General features: G+C 48.7%; 1 protein-coding gene across 7 annotated transcripts in view; it reads right to left on the bottom strand.

Annotated features, from left to right (window-relative positions):
• BCAS1 (brain enriched myelin associated protein 1) overlaps window positions 1–8,571 on the bottom strand; it is a 90,769-nt gene extending 82,198 nt beyond the window's left edge. For 2 of the 7 annotated variants that reach the window (XM_032878942.1, XM_032878947.1), the window contains exon 1: window positions 8,436–8,571. The gene's annotated coding sequence lies outside the window, so the exon portion shown is untranslated. The remainder of the gene's footprint in view (window positions 1–8,435) is intronic. The other 5 variants (XM_032878940.1, XM_032878941.1, XM_032878946.1 and 2 more) reach the window with 4 other exon arrangements.
• Between the last annotated feature and the right edge of the window lie 8,427 nt (window positions 8,572–16,998).

Raw genomic sequence — 16,998 nt, 5'->3', positions numbered from 1 at the left:
GTGAAACGGGTGTTGCCATCACCTCGTTCTAGATATGAGGAAGCTGAGGCCGAATCACTTTCCAAAGGTCATCCCCGTAGTGATGGCAGAGGCAAGATTCAAACAGGCTGCTTGGGCTCCTGACCCCTGGGATGTTCTGCATATTACTACCTCCCCTTCGAGAGGAGGGAATTAGGTTCCCAAAACTCACCCAGGAGAGACATCCGGGAAATGCAGAGTGAGGGTTTGACCCAGAGGATGCCTAGTCTCAGAAGTAGGGCTCTTTCAGACATCCCCGAGACCTGCTGCCTTGAGACCTAAAAGTTTCTTTTTACACGCAAATAATGTATGTTTGGGGAGCAGCGGGCTCATCAGCTCTGGGAGCTTTCAGAATACAAGCCAGCACTTTTGATTTCTGGTTGAAAGCTACCCGTGCATCTCTAAGGACTCCCATGGAGTTCTGGCCCACAGGGTGTGAGGTTTCATGCCCTGGTAATAGACACACTGAGTCATCGGAAACTTCAGAGGCCAAAAAAGGGTCATAGGTCTCACGAAATGCTCTCTTGGGGGAATTTGATCGATAACGGGATCTGGGGACGTTATGTGTTTTCTCATCATACCAGGTAATAAAACTGAGCACCTGCTAACACATACAGGACTTTAGTGAATTTGCAAGGCTTCCTACTTACAAAATCCATGCCATGCGTAGTTACAAGAGACCACCACTTCCATCTATAAACGGGGCATCCTGCACGTCGCATCGAATCCTCAAGACTGGGGTGGGGGAGCAACAGCGGTGGCCAAACCCAGCCCGCTGCCTAGTTCAGTGTGGCGGGAGAGCTAAGAACAGGCTGTACATTTATAAATGGTTGGAAAAAAATCAGAGGAAGAACCACGGATTGTGACACAGGAAGCTTACACGCACTCCAAATTTCCATATCTATCCGTGGATTCTATCCGGAGACAGCCACGCCCACTCATTCGCATCTTGTCAACAGGGGGCTGCTTTCACGCTACAGAGGCAGAATTGCATAGTTCCAGCAGAGATTACACGGTCTATAAAGCCTACGATATTGACTATCTAGCCTTTTCCAGCATGTTTATCAATCGCTGCTGGAGATCACTCTGAGTGATATCTACCTAGTTTGCAAAGAAAGGGGTTCAGGGAGCTGAGAGACAAAGTGTTGGTGGTAGTTAGACTGACCCGGATTTGAACCCGCTGTGTATAAAAATTAAGATGACACCTCTAACAACCACAGGCATGACAAAATAGGAACAACAACAACGAAATTGGTGAGTGATTACCATGTGTTGAGCAGCTATTCAAAGGGCTTTACTTATAATAAACTTGTTGACTCCTTGCAGCAAATCGGTAAGGCAGTCGTGTCATTATTCCAATTTTACGGACAAGGAAACTGAGGTCAGTGGGTGAGATGCCTTGACCAAAGCCACGCACAAGGATAGACACGCAGATTATGTCAGCACCTGAGCCCAGCTTTTAACAAAATTACGAATGAGTCACCAAGGGGTCTGCAGATTTTTTAAGTTCTTCTTATTCAATGCAGATTCAGTCCAATCTGGGGGCTACTTTCAAAAAATGTCTGAGGTCATGATGTGAGCAGGCAGGAGAATGTTTCCTCCCAAGGAGCTGGGGCTCCCTTTTCCTGATAATTGCGCATTTGAAGTAGCATTTGAAGTAGGCTCTTCGCAAATTCAGGGCCAAGCGGATGGAAGGAAGGACACTGCATTCTCCGTCTTTTGCAGGGAGAGAACCTGGGTTCAGATAATACTGCTTCCCACCCACAGTCACAACACAGGTGTTGTGAAATTGTTCCTGCTCTTCCTTCGGATTTTGTGAAGAAGAGGATTTCCAGCGACAAACACAAAAGGTTCCTGCCACCTATTGGCCGTCGTCAGTATCAGCAGAAATGAATACAGTCAGTCTCTAAGGCGAGGTCAGACTTTTGGGGAGGGCAAGGGGAACAATTTCACATTTAGCAATTACGTCTTCTGTTAAAAGCTGGCTCGAGCATGGCAAGTCCTCCCCTGCTCTAAAGATAGTACAGCCACTGGGTGGCTCAGTGGGTTAAGCCTCTGCCTTCAGCTCAGGTCATGATCTGGGGTCCTGGGATCAAGACCCGTATCAGGCTCCCTGCTTGTGCTCCTTCTGTTCAATGTCTCTCTCTCTCTCTCTGTCAAATCAATCAATCAATAAATCTTGAAAAAAAAAAAAGATAGTACAGCTGATAAAACAATCATGATAATCACATCTGATGTGTAGGGAGAGCCAGCCCTGTGCCAGCCCAGTGCTGAACGCTCTAGGTAAAGAGCCACGTGGCACATAGGATAAGGATGGGAGTGAGCCAGGGCAAGTTACTGAGCCTCGAAGGACCTCAGCTTCCTCTTCTGTAAAATGGGGGTAACAGGGGTACCTGGGTGGCTCAGTCAGTCAAGCGTCTGCCTTCAGTTCAGGTTATGATCTTAGGGTTCTGGGATGGACCCCCAGCATCGGGCTTCCTGCTAAGTGGAGGGTCTGCTTCTCCCTCTCCCTTTCCCTCTACCCCTCCTCCCCACTTACGTTCACTCTCTCTCTCTCTCTCAAATAAATAAAATCTTTAAACAAAAATTCTAAAAATGGGGATGGCACTAGGACCTACCTTAAGAGGTTGTTGCAAGAATTGAATGAGTTATTCTATGCGAGGTGTGGGGAAGAGAGTGTGGCTCACAGTGGGCACTGCGCCCGGGGAAGCCGTGATTACAGTTATCACCATTACATCCAAGTGTATTTGCAGGCAGTTTCCCCCAAAGCTCTCTGATCGTGGGAATCAGCTAAGGAACGCGGCACCACCTCTGATTCTCAACATTCTCTCACCAAAAAGTTGGGTTGGAGCCCTGGATCTGTATTTTTAGTAAAGGCACAAGGCAGTCTCATAATCAGGCACATACAGAGAGTACCACGATGGTGAGCGTCTGTCCAGGATGTCCTGGGAAAGAAGGTGTTCAGGGGCGTAGGACTTTCATGCTAAAACCAGGAAAGCACGTCCCCCACCCCCCCACCACCACGGGGAAAGTAGGATGAGCTGAGCTCCCTATAACCCAGCTCAAGGACTCTGGGACGTGAGGCCTCTTTACCCCCAGTTAATGGATAGCAAAACTGAGGCTCAGATGGTTCAGACAACAACTCCTTTCTGGGCTGGGGTTTTCTCCGGTGTCCAACAAATGTGAAAAATTAATCAGATCAGGAGTTTTTCCATCAAGAAAGCTGTATTCATTTGAAAGAACCAGTTTTTAGTTGGAAAACAAAAAAAACAACAAAAAGGGAAAAAAACAAAAACACATTTGAAGGTAATGCCTTTTCTTTAGTGAACCAATGGTGTGAGTTGTTTTGTTTTTAATGACCTATTCTGACATTAAACAGCAGCCAGGCCATATGGTGGGGCATTTTGTTTTTGAAATTGGACTCATGTTGGAGCCCTTAGCATTTTGAGAACGTGGGGTCAGTCTTTGCGAGGGGTCGTTGGGATAGAAAATCCTTTTAGTTCTCCACCTCCACTATGTCCTTGAGGCCACAATCAGTGGGTGCAAGAGACACAGGGGGGGACTTAAATCCCCGTGCCCGGGCCCCAGCTGGACCCAATCCCTCAGATTTTCCAGGCTGGAGCCCGTGGCACCAGTACGTTTTCATGATCTCCAGGTGATCTCTGTGACAGCCAGGGCCGCTGTTTTGGACACTTTGGGGTGTGGAAGCTTCCCCTGGGCGAGGGGTCTCCCCCAGATGTTGCCTAACCTGACACACAGAACACGGATTCTCAGATGGAGGAAGGGCCTCTGCCTTCGGGCCCCATAATCATCATCAGCGTAGGCATCTGAAATGCCCCCCAATCTTGCCAGGGCCATCTTTGTGGGTCCTTTGTGCTGTCAGCCTGCAAATGCCGGGGAACCTAGGCCTCCAGCTGCCCTTCCCTGAGAATGGGTGTGCAGGGCACCGTGGCTCCAGCCAGCCCCACTCTTCCAAGCGAGGACCGTATTGCCCTCTAGGAGACATTTCTGAGGGTCACAACTCAGGGCCGGGGGACTGCTGCTGGCGCCCAGCGAGCAGAGACCAGAGACGCTGCTGACCATCGCGCAGGGCACAGGACAGCCCCCAGCAGAGAATGACCTGCCCCCAAATGCGACCAGCGTGGAAGTAGTGGGATCTGGCTCTAGGGGCTGGACTTGGTAGTTTTCTCCTCGCACTTATGGCCCAGTGTCCCTAGTGACCTACGTTTCTGAGGAGCTGCTGGGGGTCTAGTCCCTGGTGGGGAAACAGAGTAGCCCTCTGTCCTGACTCACACCAGCTGTGGGCATAGCTTCGGCCCCCATTCTGTAGGGGTGAGGGGTGAGGGGTGGAGGAAAGATGGCAGCAGGTTCGTCCTCACCGCGTTTAGTCCTGCGGTTCATATACAGCAGCGAAGGACTGACCATTAGCCATTATAATAAGGGCCACGTCAAATGTGCTATGCCTTCAGAATCATAATAGCTCGTATCTCCACAGCGCCCGCTCTCTATGCTGGACCCTGCCCCGAGTGCTGTCTTATATGGGTATATCACGTCCTGCCAAGAGCCCCACGAGGCACGCATTTATATTGTCCCATCCTACAGATGCCAAACCTGCTACAGGAAGCCGACGCTCCTTGCCTAAGATTGTGCTATGGACTGACCTGCGTCTCCCTCCAAATTCACATGGTGAAGCCCTAACTGCCGCTGTGTCCGGAGACAGGGTCCCTAAGGAAGTCAGTAAGGTCAGAGGAGGTTAGCGGGGTGGGGCCCCGATCTCAGAGGATTAGCGTCTTTGGAAGAGGGGACACCGAGAGAGCTTGCTCATTCTCCGCCATGTGAGGCCGCAGCGAGAGGACAGCAGAGCAAGAGGGGCAGGAAAAGAGGCCCCACCAGGATCAGAGTCTGCCACGACCTTCATCATGGACTTCCAGCCGCCAGAGCTGTCAGAAAATACATATCTGTTGTTTAAGTCACCAAGCCTACGGCGTTTTTGTTAAAATGGCACGAGCTGATGAATACAGGTTATCTGCTGGTAACTGGTAACTCAGGCTTTAACCCTTGGCAGCCTGCTTCTGCAGCTCAAACTCTTAACTTTTTCCTTCTTACCTTCTACTGTGTCCTCTGCCGTTTAAGTTATGCTCTTATTTTATTAAATGTTTCTATGTAATGTGATACACTATAGAATATAAAATATTGCGTAGCTGTCTGTGCAATAAGAAATGAAAATCACACCCAGTCAAGGAGTGTGGTCTGATCTACAGTCAGTGCACACTTGAGGAGGGACACGCAACCGAAGGGTCATCGGCAATCTTTGGGCAAAGATTTAGCACAAGCGCTTGGCAGTAGTCAGGTGAGAAAACGTTAGTCCTTCCTAATACTATTTATTTCTCTTACGAATGTTATGATCCCTTTAGCTCTGTGGTGTGTTCCCTGGGAGAATTAGTCAGCCCGGAAGTGGTCCTTGAACTCCTCCCTCCTCTTTCACACAAGTGGTTGGTGTTTAGGTCACCTCCTTGCAGTGAGAGGTTAACTATAAAGCCCCCTCCAGGGAACAGAGTCAACCCTAAACATGGGACAAGCTGCCCAGGAGGAAGCATTTCTGAAAGCTGCCTTCCAGCAAGGAGCAAAAGGACTGTCCAGTGGGAAGGGGAGGTTCTCAAACAGTGGTGACAGGATTAGTCACCAAGTAAGCAGAAACACCTTAGATCAACGCCATGGAATGTAGGCAAGCCGTGGGTCCTCCCTACCACCCAGTTGAGGGCCGTGCCAACAGAGTCATCTGGCGCACCCAGCAGAGCAAGCTCTCTGCCCCCCGACTCCAAAGGGAAGATCAAATGAGTAAAGAGACCAGACCTGCTCTGCCAGGTCCCATGACCCTGCGTCTCCTTGTGTTCCCCAGCACAGTGCTGGGAGCGGTAGACACTCTGAGGGCCTTCAACGTACGGTGGTACAGGTTGCCTCCTGCACAAGGGGGCACGTGAGGACTGAAATCCATCCTTCGCTGTGCTCCCCTAGCCCTGTGCCGTAGAATGAACCATGTGGGCCCAGGAGAAGAGGTCCCCTTATCAGAATCACACCGGGTGTTTCAGGAACACTCGGTAGTTGATATCTTGCTATGGGAATGCTCAAGTTATGTGCATACAAATGGTGGATGTCCCTAGAAGGCTTAGAGCTTACTCTCTTACTCTTCGTGTCACCAAGCATCTTCCAGCTAATCGTGCAGCGGGTAGCATTATCTGAAGGCTCCCTCTGAGCCAGGCAGGGCCAGAGAGGCCCCCAGGTACGGAATGCAAGCAGCCACTCTCTTTCCAAGTGCAGAATCTGTACTTGGGAAAATGAGCATCCCCTCCCCCAGCCCTGGATTTTGCCCTCCGGTGCCTTGCTTGCTACATCCTAGTCCTGGCCCTGGGGCCAGGAACTTTACTTTCATTGTCTCCGTTTTTCCTTAGAGCACCCCACGGTTCCGCCACTACACAGATAAGGAAACTGAGGCGCAGGGAGGCATTCCCCTCGCCTCCAGAGTACACACCCGGCGAGGACAGGTGCAAGGCTGGTCCTGCTTTCTTTAATGGACGTTGGTGATTAAATGTATAAATAAGAGTAACTCCCACCCTCTCTGCCTCCCCTGCCTCAGATCAGAAAGCCCGAAGGAGGCAGAGCAGGGGTCGATCCTGGCTCCGGTGCGTCAGGCTGTCACGTCCATAACTATTCCCAGTGCCGGGCAACGGTAAGAGGAGCTACCAGCAGTGCGACCGTCAGCACGTGTCCCTCCAGCAGGATGGAGGAGACCCGTCCCTCAGTGTGAGCATCTGCTGTCTTGGGAAACCGGCCAGGATGGGTCCCGACGGGCCGTTGGCTCTCCAGAAGCACAGGACTTCTTGGTAAAAAGACAACCAACTGTTCCCGAGTTTCAGAAACCTTGCGAAAAAAAGAATTCTCCATGACTGGGGACTTGGCCTTGTGTCCCTTACTCCCCCTTAAATAGAAAACGACTTTAGCACACTCCTCTCTTGGCTACTTTGGGGGCAAAGCAGGACAAATAAACCCCAGGCCTGAAGCCAGCGGTGTCTCAGCAGGCCCCCCCCCGTGGATGGTGGGTGCATCAGGCACTCGCCCCTCGTGCAAAATTTAAGGGGGAGCCGGAAAACTCAAGCCATCAAGACGAAGATTATATTTTTAACACAGCATTTAAAAAAACCCAGTAATGCTGTTACTGAACCTGTCTTTACTTAACCTGTTATTTTGTTCCTTGTGGATGTTTTGACATTAATTTTATTTTTTAAATATTGCTTTAAAATATAATTTATCTTGGGGCACCCGGGTGGCTCAGTTGGTTAAGCATCCAATTATTGATTTCAGCTCAGGTCATGATCTCAGGGTTGTGAGATCGAGCCCTGTGTCAGGTTCCTGCTCAAGATTCTTTCTCCCTCTCTTTCTGCCCCTACACCCCCCAAATATATATATATATATATATATATATATATACATATATATATATATATATATAAAATTTATCTGGATGACTGAGTTTCTTGGTGTCTCTTAAATTCTGCACACCCGTGCGTGCCTCACTCCCTTCACTTGAATCCCAAATGGGTTGGATCTCAGCTCCATTCTGGGAGACCTGGGAGACCTAGAAGTTCTCCCCACTGGCCCTACCTCCTCTCCCGAATTGTCAGGCAGAGGTGATGATGACGATAGAAACAAAAGCCAGCATTTATCAGTGCACAGGTGTCTGCTTGGATCTCAACACCAGAGGAAAGGAAGCCCAGGGAGGAGAAGTAACCCGCCCTAGAACGCCCAGCCAGCCTGAGGCATCTGGCCCCAGGACACCCACCCTCTCATCACCTTGACGCTTCAAGGCAGGAAGGAGTTTCAGAGGGCAATGCCAACTTCTGGAGTCCTGCCGCTGGGATTTGAACCCAGCACCCACCTCGAAGGACAGCTTTTGAATGTTAAATAAGACAATTTATGTAAATAACCAGATTCACACAAGGAGTCCTTCTTCCCTTCTCCTCCACATCCTTAGACCATGCCCCTTGGCAGAGACTCAAAGTCAGCTTCCTATGGGGGACTCTTGTCCTGACAATGGTCCCCAAATCCCATAACACACCTCTTTGTCTGCTGATTTCTTACCCCAGGTCTTACACTTGAAATGGCTCTCCATCGTTCCAAGCAAACTGGAGCTCTTTCTATTGCTTCACACCTGACACCACCTACATGGTCATACAATCTTTCTATAATACATTTGGTACGGCTATCCCTGAATCCATTTCATAGATGGTGAAACTGAGGCTCACACACACCCAAGGCCACACGGTCAATCAGTGGCAGAGCTGGGGTTGAACTCAATCCTCGATGCCTGGCGTCTAGATTTTGCTGCCGACCACAAACAAGCCTAATCTGGAAGCTGTTACCTGTCGAGCCCCTGGCGGGAGTGTCTGCAGTCCCCTGGAGTCCCCTGGAGCTGCTCCTGCTCAGGGTGCCTTGTCTCCAGCTGGTGCCGCCCAGAGCTAGGCAGGCAGCTGAGCCCGGCTCCCTGCCCTTTGCTTCCTCCTCCGGAGCCTGCTGGCGGAACACACAGAGCAGGGCAAACACTGGTCTGGGTGAGGCCCTCCTCCCCAGGGATCCGCCCACAGAAGCAGGTTCTCTTCCTGGCTGCAGGAGCTTTTCTCACCTCTCCAATCAGAACCCAGCACCTGATTTCTCCCGCACTAAGGCCTGCCGGGCACTTCAAGCATCCTGGCCAGCTCCCCCACCCCCCGCCCCCGTACCTGCTCGGGTTGACCTGGGTTGCTGATTCCCTTCCCCAGTAACCACGGGCCATGGCCAGAGCTGGGAAAACACGTTCTGTAAGGGTTTGCAGTTCTGTCTGCCTTTCACCTTCATTTCTTCTAGAACATCACCTCCACCGCCCGCCTCGTTTGAAGGAACGAGCATCTCACCCACCACGCCGGCCCCAGGCACAGAAACATCCCTCCCAGCGGGCTTTGGACACGGGAAAGCAGGTAATCTAAGGGTGGCTTATTGTTCTGAAGACCGAGGACGGCATGGAAAAGGACATTCTTTTTCTCTGCAGGCTAGAAATTCAAGACAACCTGCTGAATTTACTGAATTTCAGCAGGGATATTTATTAAAGTGTCTCACAAGGGCATATGTAATACAAGATGGGAGCATCAGTTAAAAATAGCAAAAGAGGGGCATCCGAGTGGCTCAGTGGGTTAAGCGACTGCCTTCGGCCTAGGTCACGATCTCAGGGTCGTGGGATCGAGCCCCTCATCGGGCTCTCTGCTCAGCCGGGAGCCTGCTTCCTCCTCTCTCTCTGCCTGCCTCTCTGCCTACTTGTGATCTTTCTCTTTGTCAAATAAATAAAATCTTTAAAAAATATGAAAAATTTAAAAATTGCAGTGACATATTGGAAATTAAAAAAATAACAAAAGAAGAGGGACAGTAAGAGTGAATACATCAATGTGTGCATTCAGGATCAGAAATAAATATTCAGGTGGATTTACAGGCTTGCTGTGATGGCTTCACAGATGTGGCTTTGAGCTTCCTAATAGCCAATGCAAAAAGAGAAACATGGCAAAAGTATTCAGTGTTCTTGGGAAAACACGCAGGAGAAATGCGAACTAATAATTATTGTGGCTTTATTCATTAATGTGCTCACCCAAGCGCCCATTTTGGTCAACTACTTGCTGAGAATCAGGCTATATATAGCCCTGGGCTTAAACTGGGGAGGAACCGTGTCCCCGCCCCACTCTAGACTCACTGCAATTGAACACAGAGTCCTACAAACAAACATAGAATTACAGAGTGTGATCCTCATCATGAAACAAAGCCAAGACTGCAGAGAGAGAGAGAGAAACAGGGAGAGCCAGAGAAAGCCCCTTTCAGAGAGCAACATTTCAGGGACAGGCAAACTATTTAAACAGATAGTGAATTCACAATCGGACACCCCACAACGAAGGCAGTAAACTCAGTTCTAGCTCAGCTCTGGATCTTTAAATCTGGAATGTAATACATGCAATTATTAAGCATCTGCCACGCACGCACCCAGGCCAGCATCATCACAGAGGCAGTCTGCCCCAGGGGCTCATGAGCTTGGGCTCCGGGCCTGGGTTCAGATCGTGACTCTGATCAACGGGCTGTGTGATGGCAAGCAGTCACTTTGCCCCCTGTCTCTGTTGGCCCCCCTCTCTGTGAGCAACCTTGTGTTTGTTTTGTGCTTATCTTTGTACCCCCGGTCCTAGCGCTCGGCAAAACGAGATGGGCGCCTTCCGGCCACAGAGCGGGTGCTCGACAAGTCCTTCTCGTTTGGACCGGCTCACTTGCAGTTGTTGTGACAGTAACTGCTGTGTGGACGACGTCTTACTCTTTGGGGGTAGGAACGACCCAGGCCATTAAGGGTCATTATCTGTGTGGGACTCTTAACAGCATGTCTGGCATATCGTGGCCCCCGGTCGATGTTAACTTCATAGCAGTGGGGGCAGGGCTGGCTCTGGGATTTACAGGAGCCAGTGAGAAAGGAAAATGCAGAGCCCCTTGTTCTCAAAGCAGGGAAAGTACTATTTGAGGTGCTAAAGAATAAAGCACTTTCAGGGGCACCTGGGTGGCTCAGTCGGTTGAGAATCTGCCTTTGGCTCAGGTCACAGTCTCAGGGTCCAGGGATCGAGTCCCAAATCAGGCTCCTTGCTCAGCGGGGAGTCTGCTTCTCCCTCTCCCTCTGCCTGCCGCTCCCCCTGCTTGTGCTCTCTCTCCCTCTCTCTGTCAGATAAATAAATAAAATCCTAAAATATACATATAAAGCATTTTCCTTTTTTCCATAGTCTTTCTCTCGGCTTCTTAGGTATTTCCTTTGCTATTCAAAGTTGTTCTAAGTAAGGAAGAATTAAAATGTTAAATTATTCATGTGAATTTTACCATTCATCCGAATACTGTGCAACGTGGGTTTAAGTGCAATGCGTTCACGGGCAGAATCCCGAGAATCCCACAACGTATTCGTAGCTTGTGTGAGCGTCTATATCTCATTCTTACTTAGAGTAAATGTCACACAAACATAGTGGAGTTAACTTCACTTTTAGATACTCACACACTCGACCAACACTCTCCACCTTCAGTTAGTTGGTGAGTAAGGAAGGGTTAAAAGGAAAACTGCGGACCGCCCCATCTCTCCCTTTCCGTGACATCATTTTCAGCCCTTGGCTGTTCTAGGGAGGTGACAAGAGGAAGAAAGGATAGGACAGAGTTCTTTGTTTATTCATGTTTTCAAGAATGTGTTGCCTTCTTTGAGCACTTGAAACAATTTCCGATTTGAAGAAAGCATGACTTCTCAGGGCTGTCAGCGTCCCTACACATTCAGCTGTAGGTATAACACACTTACCTGGAACTCATGCTGAGGTTGGCTGGTCACCCACCCACCCTGGGTCCCTCTGGGGTTCTTTGCCTGTGGGGCGTCACGGAGGCTACGTGTGAGCGGGACACGATGGACTGGGGGGATGTGCACCGTGCATGACTTCTCTGCTCACAGATATGCCTCAGGGACCATCAGCTTTTTTCCTTTTTTTTAATTTTATTTATTTATTTGGCAGACAGAGATCACAAGTAGGCAAAGAGGCAGGCAGAGAGAGGGGGAAGCAGGCTCCCCGCTGAGCAGAGAGCCCGATGCAGGGCTCGATCCCAGGACCCTAAGATCATGTCCCAAGCTGAAGGCAGAGGCTTTAACCCACCGAGCCACCCAGGTGCCCCGACCATCAGCTTTTTAAAAAAGACTTTCCCTTTTTTCAGAGAACTCATATCCCTCCAGCGCACAGCCTCTGCCGTGATCGCAGCCCCCACCAGAGTGGGACATCTTTTACAACTTGATGAACCTACGTGGACACATCATAATCACACCAAGTCCGTAGTTATGCTAGAGTTCCTTCTGGGGTTATCCATTCTATGGGATCGGGCAAATGTATAATGACACTGGGCGGCTCTTGTACCCCACAGAGTAACACCACTACCCGAAAGGTCCTCTGTGCTCTGCCTAGGCATTCCTCCTCTCCCCCAGCCCTGGGAAACCAGTAATTTTTTTAACATCCCATCCTTTTTCCTGTTTAAGTGTCTTATATTGGGTTCATACAAGATGTAGCCTTTTCAGACTGACGTCTGTCAGTAATCTACGTTTAAGTTTCCTCCATGCCTTTTCACGGCTTGATAGTTTGTATCTTCTTATGCTGAATAACATAATAATAATAGTATTCACCTGCTAAGGACCTCTCCGTTATTCTCAAGTTTTGGCCATTGTGAAAAGAGCTGCTGTAAACATCGATGCGCAGGCGTTCGCGTGGATGTATATTTTCAACTCCTCTGGGCAAACGCCGAGGAGCACAAACGCTGGGCCCTCTGGTCAGGGCGTGTTTTGTTTTACAAGAAGTCACCGCATTGCCTCGCTAAACATCCAGGCCATTTTGCTTCCCCGGTGCCAGTTGCTGCCCATCCTGGCTGGTGTGGGGTACCGTCGGGGAGCCGGGTCTGGCTTGCTTCCCCAATACAAGTTCAAAGACAAAATTATTCAAGAATTTCAAAATGGGGACCACAGAGCATTCATCCCAGCTCAGGGCCCTGTCTGGAGGGAGGTAGCCGCCGGTGCTCGGAAACACGAACGTTCTGGTGGAAGAATTCACTTCCTAGTGTCCACACTGCAGGAACTCACGAAGAAAAGAGTTTCTCTTGGCCCTGCAGACATTAGGTGGTGTACGCCATCAACATCTGACTCGGTTTACTTCTTCATCTTCTTACTTCACAGTCTCCACCCCTCAGCAAATATTGACAGACTCACCAAGTTGTCAGAGATCCAACTGCTTTCCGGGAATCTGGATTGCAGTCGGTCGCTGTGTCACAAAGGGTCCCCCGGAAATCTGAATCTTCTCCAGCACCCCACGGGGACCCCTCCCGAGCCAGCCTTGCCAACAATCCGTCCTCCTACGTGCAGACCCTCGTGTCACATGGAGCCCGCGTCAGCTGAGTTTATCATCACTGAGCCAGGGGTCCTGCCTGTCCACCCTGCTTTGGCTGAGCCAGAAAAATCCAATATGCGCTTTTGTTTTTTTGCACGCCCCCATCACTGGGTATTTTTCAGATCTTTTTCTTATATGTTAGCCAGTGCGTTCTTTATAATAAACTTCACCCAACAAGTTTCTATTTGGGTAAGGAGGAAATAGAGGCTCGGAGAAGAGGAATGTCTCAGAGTCTGCGCGGAGGTCAAAGCCGTGGGAGGGACAGCGCAGCCCGGAGAGGCCACTGAGAAAGCACCTGAATCTTCACGAAGTAGCAAGGAAATCAAACCCTGTGAGACCCCCACAATTTCAGGCATTGGGTTCTTTCCTTTCGTCATGACAATGAATGGCTTCCGTGCTAAATCGTGTTCTTGGGGGTGGCAAGAGGAGAGGACTCTCTCTTCCGCTGCTTTTCTGGCGTGTTCCAAGTCTTCCTTATGGTGAACCTAGGATAACACAAAACTGCAGACCCTGTGAGGTTGCTGATGGGCTCTGCTGCAGGGGGATGTCGGCCAGAAAGCTGTTTTAAATTAGAAGCATCTGTAAATTCTCCTGCAGGGAGAGTTGGAAATACGGGATGATGAGGTGTGAATAATTTTCCCTCATCGCGTGGACTCTCAGGAGGTTTTCCTTCTCGCAGCGAATGAAGTAAGAGGTGATAAACACAGACCCGAGGACGGGCAAGGTCTGTCTTGTTTTCTCTTCCTGCTTACAGGAAAGGGGGCGGGAGTTCCTGAGCAGCCCTGATAGGAAACATCCTTGGTTTTTCCTCGCTGCATGAGAGCAAACGTGAGCTACAAGACGGAAGCCGACTGGAGATTTCTTTCTGTGGGGCTTCCAGAACAGAGAGAAGGTTATTGTGCCGGAGAGACCCAGGCTGCTGCTGTGCTCGCTAAGGCTCTGGGGCTGTCATGGGCCTTTGCGACCCCAGGACCTGTGACCCCTCACCCTGGTCTTAAATGATGGGTTTGGATTTCCATGTCAAATATTTCACTTGATCAGTATTAACACTTCAGATGCAAGACGGTCTTCTCAAGGCATAATTTCCATGCTTTCCTCTCCCTTTCTTGATTCATAAGCTTATTCTCATCACCAGAGCGAACGGCACAGGAGCCTGATTTGCAGATTTGCCTAGGACAGGTGGGAAGCATTCTCCCAGCAAGGGGAGCGGAGAGCTGAATGCCAGCTGCGCGGCCTTCATCCTTTCTTCCTGTGCCCGGGGTCATGGTCATCGACATTGTGTGGATGTGCAGAGCCGACATGAGATGAAGCAAGTGTTCAGGGGGTCTCTTTACGGAGGCTCGAGAGGCAAACAGAGGGACGGGTTCTCATCCCAACTCGGGCATGGACAACCATGTAGCTGAGGTGCCCTGCCCAGACCACCCCTCCAGGACCAACGGCACATTCCCCAGCTTCTGGAAGGGCTGGCTGCAGACAGCTCTTTCTCCTTCTGGGACTCACTCTCTCCCCACACCTTGTTCCCTCCTGTGGCAGTCAGCCTCCAAGGACTTGTTGGTATAGAGATAAAGACCTGGTCCACCTGCTTCAATGGGGGGCAGCTGTCAAGGGTTGACTTAGCGGGAAGCTCCCCAGCTGACCGAGAGCACGGTGAGACCAGACAGCATGGTCTGCCTCCTGCTGCCCAGCCCTGCTTCCTTCTGTCCCTCTCGGGTGATTCAGAGCAGCATTCCTGCATGAATTCCCATCTCAGAATCTGCTGCCCGTGGGACCAGTCTATGAGGACGGCCTTGAGAAATTTTTTTTACATTGAGATGCCCATGAGAAAAGCAGAATAATTCAAAATGTCATCTAAAAAATGGAAACAAAAAACAACAAAAATGGAGTTAGCCGTCCTAGGCCACCTCCCTAGAATGACCCACTTGCTTGTGTATGATTTCGATGGTGATTCCCAAAGTGTGGTCCAGGAATTCATGGATATCCTTGACCCTCTCAAGGAGCCCGAGAAGTCACACAGTCTTCATCATAATACTGACAGTCTTTTTGTCTTTTCCACTCTCGTCCCGTCACAGGTGCAGAGAGAACACGAAGTTCATTGATAAGGTTTTAGATTTCGCCCTGCAACTGATTTTCAGGAGCTATCCCTTGTCAAGTGTAGGATCACAGTGCACTTTATAACTTGAAAAGACTATTAAAATACTTCTTCCTCTTCTAAGTGCAGAACTGTATGGGGCTGGATTTTCTTCATGTACTTGAACCCAACAACTTATGGAAACATACAGAACGCAGGAGCGGATATGAGAATCCAGCTATCTTCCGTTAGGGCGGAAATTAAAGAGATTTGCCAAAATGAAGAATGTTCTCTATTTTTGCAAATCTGTTTAATATGTCAATACCATGTTTTCAATATGGTATTTCAAATATTTCATATTTTTAAATATGTCAATACCATATTTTTGCTTCCCCCCCTTCTTTGGAACAAACCAAATAGATTAATTGGAAATTATTGGGAAAAAATAGGTATTTTTCATCAAAATGTTATTTTTGTTAACACAGAATGAGTTTATTATTGTTATTATTTTAAAACGAAATAATATTTTAAAAAGTTTTAGTTTTAGGTTTTTTTTTAAAGGTTTTATTTACTTATTTGACAGACAGAGATCACAAGTAGGCAGAGAGGCAGGCAGAGAGAGAGGAGGAAGCAGGCTCCCTGCTGAGCAGAGAGTCCGATGCGGGGCTCGATCCCAGGACCCTGGGATCATGACCTGAGCTGAAGGCAGAGGCTTTAAACCACTGAGCCATCCAGGCGCCCCTAAAATTTTTAGTTTTAATTTCTTATATGGTTAACATTGATAGATCTAACTGAAATGAATAAAAGCATATTGGGGTCCCCAAGAATTTCTAACCGTGTGAGGAGTTCTAAAGATCAAAACTTAAAATACTGCTCCTTTTCTCCCCCTCATTGCAGAAGGAATAGATGTTCTTATTGAAGATACAGGGAGCAACATATGAAAGACATAAGTCTATAATCCTATCACTGAGAAATATTCTCTCTTTTAGTATTTCTCTTCTTTCATATCAATATCACACATATATTAGAGATTCTGAAATACTGTTTTGAAGTCAACATCTTGTTTGCTTGTTTACCCTTCTATACCACGCCAAATACATCATCCAAAATAGGGCCAGGGGTCTCTTTGAGTGGCTGTGCCACAGACAAATCAACCATCTGGCCATGTTGGACATTTAAGTGTTTGACACATGACATGTTCTGCCGTTATAAACACAACAGAGGGATGAACACCTTTGTAGCAACCTTAATGCAGACTTGTTCTGGTATTTTCTCTCAGAAGCATTTCCAAGATGTTACAGTGTTGGATCAAAGGGTAGTCATGTTCTGGGGTGCCTGGGTATACGTGTGTGTGTGTGTGTGTGTGTGTGTGTGTGTGTGTGTGTAGCCAAATTCCTCTCCAATTAAAGGACCTCCTGAAGCCAGGGACTGAGTCTCTATCACTCAAATCTGTATTTCCACAGATGGATGGATGGATGAATGAATACATCAATGTGTGAGAAGGACTGTTTGCGTACAGGTTGAAATCGAGCATTAGCAGTAAAAAAAAATATGTTGCATCTGCTTAGTAAAAAATGATGGTCTCTCATCAGTATTCTGTCTTGGATGTTTTCCCCTTGGTAACACAAGGTTGAAAATGTCATCGTGTGCTTACTAGACATTTGTTTTTATTCTTTGTCAGCTGCCAAAACAACTGAATCCTGACACCCAACCTCTTTCTCCGGCCAGCACTCAAGCTCCACACTGATCAGGTCTCATAACTCATCCAAGGTAGAGTAAATCAGATGAGGGTCACAATCTCAGTGACTAATTCTCCATGATGTTGCGGAGGAAAGAGTGCTTTTTGTTTTTTTTATTTTTTAATTAAAATATTTTTTTAAATCATTTATTTAAGGAGAGAGAGAGCACAGTGGG

Source organism: Lontra canadensis, unplaced genomic scaffold, assembly GCF_010015895.1.
Source record: "Lontra canadensis isolate GAN:19392208 unplaced genomic scaffold, GSC_riverotter_1.0 scaffold65, whole genome shotgun sequence".
Lineage (NCBI taxonomy): Eukaryota > Metazoa > Chordata > Mammalia > Carnivora > Mustelidae > Lontra > Lontra canadensis.
Note: the sequence above shows the minus strand (reverse complement) of the source record. Positions and strands in the feature narration are given on the sequence as shown.